Below are 9,866 nucleotides of genomic sequence, written 5' to 3'. Positions count from 1 at the left end.
CGTGCCCAAACCAATTGCTTTTGGCCCTTCCAATACTTACTGAAGCAGGAGTCTCTGACATGTGACAATAAGAGATACTGGCAGCCCGAAAGCTGCGGCTCATTCTGTAGGTTAAATAGCCCTTTGGATGATGACCGTGTGAATGAGAAGAAAGCGATAGAACGTTTTTAAGAGATGCAGCTTTATTTCAGTCAGCTCAGGGTATTTGACTTTCTAGGTTTATATCTTCATTTTGGTGAAATGGAAACAAAAAAGCATCATACTGGTTCAATGTTTGATTGCAGCGTGGGTGTTTTTTCTTTTATGGTGCATGAGAGAACAGTCTAAATGGTTGAATATCCCTCGCTGCTTAAGCATTGCGTACATTTCCCATCAATAACTCTTTCTAAACCACACCATTTAAATCTTATGAACTGCTTTAAAGCCCTCATATGTGTGCTGCACCCAGATGTGTGCATTTCTCTCCTCATTTGTTTCGTGCATTAATAGCAAAAAAACGCATTAATATTCCTGGAAGCCGAGAGCTCTTTTTTTCAGCTGAGGCATATTTCCATTCCAACTGTCATCTGGTGTGTATGAGCTTTTATTGATGTATGACTCTGTCAGGCTCTTCATTTTTGGAGTCAGTAAATGCAGATGCTCATAGGTTATAATGGGTCTTTGTTAGTGCGTTGCATTGCCTATGTGTGTGAGAGCGAAACAGAAAGGAGGAGAAAGATGGAGTGGATGTGAGGTAGCTCTCATTGTGTGTGAACCTCTCCACCATCTGCAGGCTGAGCGTGTGGCTCCCTGTCGATGGCTCCTGATGAGGGCCAGATGTTCACTCTGGCTGCTGTGTGTTCCATTAGGAGCTTCAAGGCTAAACGTGTTACTCTCTCTCTCTCTCTAAAGCCTGTGGGTTTTGTTCGGTGTGGGTTTTTATATGAGGGTGTGTGCCAGTATTCACACTTAATTCCATGACAGTCTGCTATTTGTTGTAGTTTTTTCATTCACTTGATCTACAGCATTCCTAATTTTTGTTTTAGTTGAATAAGTAATTCATCATCTTTTCTCTGTAATCTGGATTTTGGGTACTGCCAATGCCAAAGTTGTTTTATCATTGTTTGAGCAACCAAATAAAATGCATCATCATCATTATTATTATTATTATTATTATTATTATTATTAATAACAGCCAAGTTACGAACACTAGCGTTTAAATGTTTGGAGATTTTTATGTATTTATTATAAGATCTAGTTCTCACCAAGGCTGAATAAAAAAATAAAAAAAATCATACTAGTTGTGTTGCACAATATACTGGTACTAGAAAAGTATCGCGATACCCTGTTATTAAAAACGGTACGATATGAAATTTTATCAGAATGACAGCACCCTAATAAGAGCAGTATTTCCTAATTTGCATTGATGTGTGACAGCAGCAGTCAGGACGTGAGTGCAGAGCTCTGCTTCCACCATTGACTAAACAATGACGCAGAAGAGTTAGATATATACGCGCAGCGCATGACAAAGATAGTAACAGAAACGCATGAATGAGAAAATAAAGCGTGGCGTCGGACGTGCTCACGCTGCCAGACTCTGACCTGAAGTGCGTGCCTTTCACATGCCTTTCACTCAGACAGCATGCGATCGCAACGTCAGTTTCAAGGATTATTGGGAGTGAATGGTCAAAAATATGTAAAAACACATGTTCCAGGCTGCGTTCCACTCCACTTTTAGACAAGCACTTGCGAAGTTCCCTAAGCATTTCCCCTCGGGGGAATCCCCGCCGCCATTTTGAAGTGCGTTCCACTTCGTGAAGTGGACGAGGGAAGTTTACGTATATGGACAGACCCTCGCTCCCTCGATTTTGACAGAGGGAGCGAATCTACTTCATATGTACACTTAAGGCAGCTTCATATATCACAATGCAACACGATTGTGACGTCCCCGAATATCGAGTTTAATTTACCACACCACAAAGACATCGGATATGTCTTTAGTGAATGTATATAGAGTTGTGTGAGAAATCGGATGTGTTACAATGTATTGCAACCCGTTCTCACTCCCAAGGCGTCAAATTCCGACGCATGGTCAAGTGCTTTCCGCGTCACAATAAAGACGCTAAAGGCACCCCTAGGCGTCACTATATTGACGCGCCGAGTGCTCCATTCATTTCAATGAGAAACCTTTGGCATCAGAAACAGACGCGTTGGGCATGGAAAAGTTATCGTCATGATGATCATATATTGGGTTATGATTTTGCCATTATGACATGTTGGACTGTGATTCTCAATTTAATCAGCCAGCATCATTTTATTTACGCTATCTAGACACGTTTTAACATGTAACCCAACCCCATTCCATCCCTAAACCTACCCATTTGTGTGGTATAAAACGCAGATATAACAGGCAGAGTCGACTGCATGCACAATTTATTAAAAAAATACAAATATTCCGAGGCCAAGCGATTGATTTGTGTGAAGGAAATCCCCAAAAGCGATCAGCGTCTCCATCCGCAGAAGATCACGAACACATACAATTTCAAATATTGCCGCCCGCTACGTCAGTTTTCATAGTGAAATTGCATTGGCTCTAGTATGTCTCGTGACCAATTGCGTCATTACGTCAGCTTTGATTGTAAAATGTCATTGGTTCTTGTGTGTCTTGTGACCGAATGCGTCATACTAAAGAGGCGTGTGTATTATTTGAATGAGATATGAATGAGTGCGTTAACGGAGCTGCGGGATCATCATCTCAGCGATTAAAACATTAAGATCAACTCTGTTCTTTACATGAAGACATCGTGTGACTTCAGAAGACTTGGAATGCAACATGAGTTAATACTTTTATACTGTTTTTAGTCAGTTTTTGCAATAAATAGATGTGCCTGTACTTCTATTTGCCTGTTATGTGTTTCTATATTGTTTAGGAGTGGGTAGGTTTAGGGTAGGAGTTGGGTTAGCTGCTCCAAAATATAAAAGTAACCTTTAAATATGAATAAACTATTAATAAAATCATGTATACTTTTACAAATGCAAAGAATAAAATGCGTCTTGATCTGACGCATTGGGTAAACAACTGAAATCAATGGAGCACTCAGCACGTCAATATAGTGACGCCTAGGGGTGACTTTGGCGTCTTTATTGTGACGCTGAAAGCACTTGACCATGCTTCGGATTTTGACGCCTTGGGAGTGAGAATGGGTTGTGTATTGGGTCCGTGCAGGTCTTAAAGGGCTGGGCATAATATTCTGTGTGATTTATATTAATCAAACAACAAAAGAAAATGGAAAACCACCCTACTGTTACTGTTTTTTGCCGTGGAATCTGTTATATCCTTGATATGAAGCAATGAGGAGGCATTTGTAAAATAAAGAATACTTTAATTAACCAAGCAAGTAGTATATCTGTACAGCGCATGCAGCAGCAGGTGGTATCTTGTAGACTCTTACTTTTCTATCAAACATATTCCTAACACAGACCTCTACCACCACCTACTGGCCAATATGCACAGAAGAACAAAACAGTATCAATTCAGTATCGTTATCGAGGTATTTTAGTTTGGTATCGTATCGAAGTCATAATTTTGGTATCGTGACAACACTATAGTGTAGGTGACATTACGGAAACAAATCAAGGAAATACAAGTACAGGTGACTGTAATAATAATTATTGTTGTTATTATTATTTTTTTTTTTTAAGTTAAAACCTCTGCCTGTGTCTGTAATCTTAAGAGGATCATCTCAGGTTAACCACACAAGTGAGGCAGTAGAATTTGAAGAGTTGCTGTTTTCATGCATTCAGTTTCATGCATTGACTTCCACTCCACTGGTTGCTGTTGACACCTGACCTACCAGATTTCCCTTGTGTCCTCTTGATGTTTGTTAGTGTTGCTTACCAACACTGTGTGGAAATCTTAGCAATGTTCATTGATTAAAATGATGTTTACTGGTAGCTGTAACAAGCTTTGCTTCTTGCTGTGTTTATGCATGGGGGTCTTTATCGCTGATATTGGACCCTGCAGGGTGCTAGTATGAAATTAAGTGGAAGTTTACAAGACCACTGTGTCGATACAGGATTTGAGGATAAAGAGGGGGGAGGAACCTGTTCTTTGGCATACTAAAACATTCATTTGATTGTCTTCTGTATAAGCAAGCACCTATTGAGCAAAAATCTGTCTATACTAGACATATAATGCAATGTATCTACCTTACTTGTGATAGCTAAAGCTAGTTTCTGATTTTGCATTTGATGGGTGAATAAAAACCATGAAGACGAATATAACCCCATGTGCATTTTCTATCAGGTGTGTAACCTGGTTTGGACCAAGGCTGTGGGTAATATCTTTGATGAAAACTGTTTTCTTTGATTTTCTCCAAAGCTCTTTCTCCGCGTGACAGAGCGGGTCAACAACAGCTGCAGGGATTCTTCTTAATTATAAAAAAACATGCTGTTTGAAGGGAGCAAGGAAAAAAAAAGAAAGAAAGAAAAATACTTTAGGTCATGCCTGCAGTGCATACTGATATAATTTTCATAGTAATGAGTCCTGGATGGTATTCTCCATGGTAAAGGTGAAATTATAAAAGGATAAGTAGGGGAGGGCAGACAGTGCGAGGAGGGGAAGAGTCTTAATTAATCTTGCAGTTTGCTCAGAGGGTGAGGGTCACATCACATACATCTGATAACAGATATATCTGAATTTTAAGAAGGGAGAAAGAGGTTTGTCAGTTTTTAAGATTGCAAGCTGTTCTCCCGACAACAAAACGAAACAATTGTTTTGGGACATTGGTGAATGAATAACAGTTTTCAGATAAAAAAAAACAAAACAACTCACAGCCACTGTATAGATTGAAATTACTGTTTACGAACAAACGTTCGGTGGCGACACTTCTGGGCTCATCTGGCACCCTGGAAAACAGCTATTTTTGATTAGCACTTCATTCAAATTTAATAAAAAGTGCTGTGTGTGAGGATGAAACACCCCGTTTCTAAAAGATTGTTGAAAATTTGGGCTTCCTTAGATTTCCATCAGGACTGCTGAATCCGGACAAGCTCATGATGACTATGATAATTTACAGACCTTTGTAATCATGATGGACTGCTCTTATACCAGGCAATTTGTATTTCTACAAGGCACTGCAGATTCCCTGAAGTTGCAAATCATTTTATCTTGTAAAGCACAACCAAAGTGAGAAGTATATGGCCAAATACATTAATATTGATTATTTAATGGGAACCAATATGATAATTTCTAATAAATCTGTGTTTTATGTGGTACATTGTGTATTTAATCAATAAAGATGCATATTGGGTGCTTCTCAAACAGAAGGCTGCCTCCTAGAGAGACTATGTCCTTCCTAGTCCAGTCATTCTTGTAGGCTAGTGTCCTTCTCAGCATTAAAGGTCCGATGACATGAAAATGTCATTTTATAATGTTTTTAACATTAATTTACATTAACATTAATGAGTTCCCCTAGCCTGTATATGGTTCCCAAGTGGCTATACATTTTGATGGGTGTAAACCGAGTTCTGGCTGTCTTTCTCTGCCTTTGAGAAAATGACAGCTCAGGCGAGCTGATCTGAAATTTTCCTGTTATGATGTCATACCAGGAAAGGTTACCTCCCCTTCCTCTGCTTTGCCTGCCCAGAAAATGGATTCAGTTTATGTCAGCACAGGCTTTACAAACAGACTTTACAATATGGATTCGACAGCACCGCGACAAACAGTGAGTAACAGTGTTCATTAATGCCTGATCTGTGATCAGAGATTTCTGATGTGTAGCTAATCATTCAAGTTCACTCAGACTTTCTTTCTAGATCATTTAATGATCGCCGTCTTGATGCCCTAAGCGTAATGCATCGGTGAATCAAGCCAGTGACTAAAACGATCGTTTCTGTTAGTAGCATGAAACAAATCAGTTATTTCAGTAATTAAAAACCACGGAGAGCGATCAGAGAACTCTCTTTATAATGTTCGTGTGACAGAGAGCTCTGTCACGATCATGGAAGCACTACATTTTACACGCACATTTGATCCATTATCCACCTGGTTTATTGTTTCCTACAGAGCAGGGTCAGGTTAACGCTTCAGTAGCATACATAACACACACATATTCACACCATTATCGCATCTTTTTCCAAATCCCCTTTATAAACACACACAGACAACAGATAAATTAATCTATAGATGTTTATTGGACTTATCTGCATATTATGTTTTGTCTTTGGTCGCGGCCTGTTTGTGTTGGGGTTAGTCCTGGTTACCGGAGGCAAATGGCAATCAATCTGTCAATCACACATCGCGAGTGTATCTGCACACTTGCCCAAACTGCCGTTATAATGAATGACACTGTTATGCTGCACAAAGCTCTTACTGTATTCCTGTCGATGTTGTGTTTGCTGTTATTTGTGGTGAAAGCATTTTGTGAGAGAAAACGCGTTGCAATGACAAGATCACTCCATTCACGCGATCAACAGACTGTCTGTCTACTCAATGCTCATCACTGCAGCCTTTCATGTTATGGGAATAGATCATAAAATAATGCTATAATCCACACTTTGACAATTCGTTCATCTCGACGGCTGTAATGGTACATTACATGTGTTACGAAGTTCGTAGAATAAAACTTCCTCCAGCTCTCCGTAGTTCACGAGTGCCCAGTCAGTCTCTCTCTCTCTCTCTCATGCATGCAGTCAGTTCATGCAGTGCCTCGCTAAACCACACCCCCTCCACAACATAATCTAACACTCATTTCAAATGCAAAGATGTCAGCCAATCACAACAGTGGGCGTTTTCACTGAAGTCTCACAGCAGACTCGCCCCTTGAAACAGGACATTCAGCCAGAGGGGTAATAACAGTATAGAAAAAATGCCTTTTATTTTAAAATTATGAAATTTTTTAATGTAAAAATCATACTAACAATATAAGTACACCTCAGGAAACATTATAAAATAATAGAAAAATGCCATGCCATGGGACCTTTAAACACTAGAATGAGACTGTCTAGTAATGGCTGCGCATGGCTGCTTCATAAATATCTCTGCCCCCGTGGTCACGAAAATACTTTAACAATGATCATTTGAATTAAAGCTACAAGAAGTGATGAAAGGGCCCTCGCATCCATGCCACCACCACCCGGTGGCTTTAGGAAAACAGAGCACGGTGGGCAATAAGTAAATAGGAAGACTATGTCAGTCTTTTGTATTTGCCACACTTCCTGCTACCAGTTGGTGGAGCTATGGCTATATTTGCATATTTTAGTATGTTGTTAGTAGTGCATCATAGCGTTAAACACGTCACTTCCTGTTGCCAGTCGGTGGCGCTATTACTATAACTGAATATTGTCATGTAGATGTGTTCAGGGCAGGACTCGAACATGTGAAGTTTGGGGCAGATCAGACATTGTATGCCTGAGTTACAACAACTTCCTGTTTTTTGGTGTTAATCCATTAGCAGCCAAGTGTTGCATGATTTAGCATGTTTCTAGCATGTTTGGTACTTCATGGCATATTTAAATGTTTTTCAGGGAGTGAATTACAGTATAAAACATGGCATTTACTGTTGCCAGCAGGTGGCGCTATGACTAACTGAATATTGGCATGTACTGTAGATGTCTTCAGGCCAGGACTCTAATCAAACATGAAGTTTGGGGCAGGTCGCACATTGTATGCCTGACTTACAGCAGCTTCCTGTATCGTGGCGAAACATCAGACTTTGTCAGGCCGCCACAGACACGCTTGTTCAACGAAAACTCAAGATCTTTGCAATTTAACATCGCTAAGGCCTTAGAGGTCCCATGGCATGAAAATTTCACTTTATGACTTTATGTTTTTAACATTAATATGAGTTACCCTAGCCTGCCTATGATCCCCCAGTGACTAGAAATGGTGATAGGTGTAAACCAAGCCCTGGGTATCCTGCTCTGCCTTCGAGAAAATGAAAGCTCAGATGGGCCAATCTAGAATCGGCCATATATGTCGTCATACGGGGAAAGGTTAACTCCCCTTTCTCTGCTTTGCCCGCCCAGAGAATTTGGAGAAAATGGATTCAGTTTATTTTTTTTACATTTAATTCAGGCCCAATGTCAGAACAGCTTTACAAAAAGACTTTTACGATATGGATTCGACAGCACCGCCACAACCAGTAAGTAACAGTGTTCATTAATGCCTGATCTGTGATCAGTGATTTCTGATGTGTAGATAATTATTCAAGTTCACACAGACTTTCTTTCTAAATCGTTTAATACTGTTTATGCATCAGGGAATCAAGCCAGTGACTAAATGATCAACTTCACATTGTTTATCTTAGTAGCATGAAAAAAAATCTGTTATTTAAATTGTGTTTAAACTACAGAGAGCGATCAAAGAACACTCTCTTTATAATGGCTGAAGCTGTCAATCACACGTCGTGAGTATATCTGCACACTTGCCAAAACTGCCGTTATAATGAATGACGCTGTTATGCTGCACAACAAAGCTCTTACTGTATTCACATCGATATTGTGTTTGCTGTTATTTGTGGTGAAAACATTTTGTGAGAGAAATAGCGTTGCAATGACGAGGTCACTGCATTCACACAATAAACAGACTGTCTGTCTACTCAACGCTTATCACTGCAGACTCTCATGTGATCTAAAAATAATGCTATAATCAATACTTTCATTTTGTTAATTAATTAATCTCGACAGCTGTAATAGTAAAAAAAGTAGTAAAAGTATTCGAGAGGGGTTCCCCATGACATAGGCATTTCAAATGCAAAGATGTCCGCCAATCACAACAGTGGGCGTTTACACTGAAGTCTCACAGCAGACACGCCCCTTCAAACAGAGCATTCAAGCGAGAGGGCTAAAATCAGGATTGAAAAATGCCTTTTATCTAAATTATGATGTAAAAAATCATACAAACAATATAAGTATACCTCAGCAAAACATAAAATAAAATAAAAAAATCCACATCATGGGACCTTTAAGATTAGACTGACCAAATATGATGTTGTTCCGGTTAAATTTCAAAGAGGAGTTAATCACAGAGTAAAACATGACACAAATGCCTTTAGATTAGACTGACCAAATATGATGTTGGTCTGATAAAATCTCTAGGAGGAGAATCTCTAGGTACCTTCATACGTGTGTGCAAAGTTTCATGAGTTTTCAAGCATGTTTAGGCCCTCAAAAATGTGATTCATTTCGGAGAAGAGGAATAATAGACTAAGCAATTCCTCACACCATCGGTGCTCGGGCCCTAAATATAGCTGCAAGCAGCAATTAACAGGGTTCAAGTGCTTTAAGGCCTTTAAGCACATGCGTAAAAAGGTATTATGTTTTCCTTAGCAAACCTGTAATCACTTAAATAATAGATGGAAAAGACCATTTACAGCCAACGCAGGCAATCTACTAAGGAAATTTAGTAGTTTTTAAGGCTTTTTAAAAGTTATAGTGCCACCTATGGTCCAATCGCCATAAAAGTTGGCATGCTTCTTTAGAATCATATGCTGCATGTGCTCACCTAATTTCGTGAAGTTTTCTAATTTTTGTTTAGGATTTAAAGACCTTTGGGTATATGTTTTATAAATTACCTTGTTGGACAAAGACACCGCATGCCATTTTTCTGGTCTTTCGGACTAACTGTTGCGTAGCAGTAGCCTTTTTTCCAGTTTTTTTTTTTTTCATTTTATAGCACCGCCAATTGGCTAATCGCTGCAATTAATTTCATGTGACCAAATATGGAGCCCATAAACATGAGTACAGAGTTTGTTGAAAATTTTGTAAAAGTGGCCCCGCCCACATCAAACATTTTGGTGCCCCTTAGCGATAGTGAATTTAAATTTCTACTTTTTTCGCCTGATAATCATTGATATATAGACTCCAGAGAATCTTTCTGCACTGTT

This window comes from Gobio gobio (assembly GCF_949357685.1).
Source record: "Gobio gobio genome assembly, chromosome: 2".
Taxonomy (NCBI): domain Eukaryota; kingdom Metazoa; phylum Chordata; class Actinopteri; order Cypriniformes; family Gobionidae; genus Gobio; species Gobio gobio.
This window is presented reverse-complemented; position numbering follows the sequence as displayed.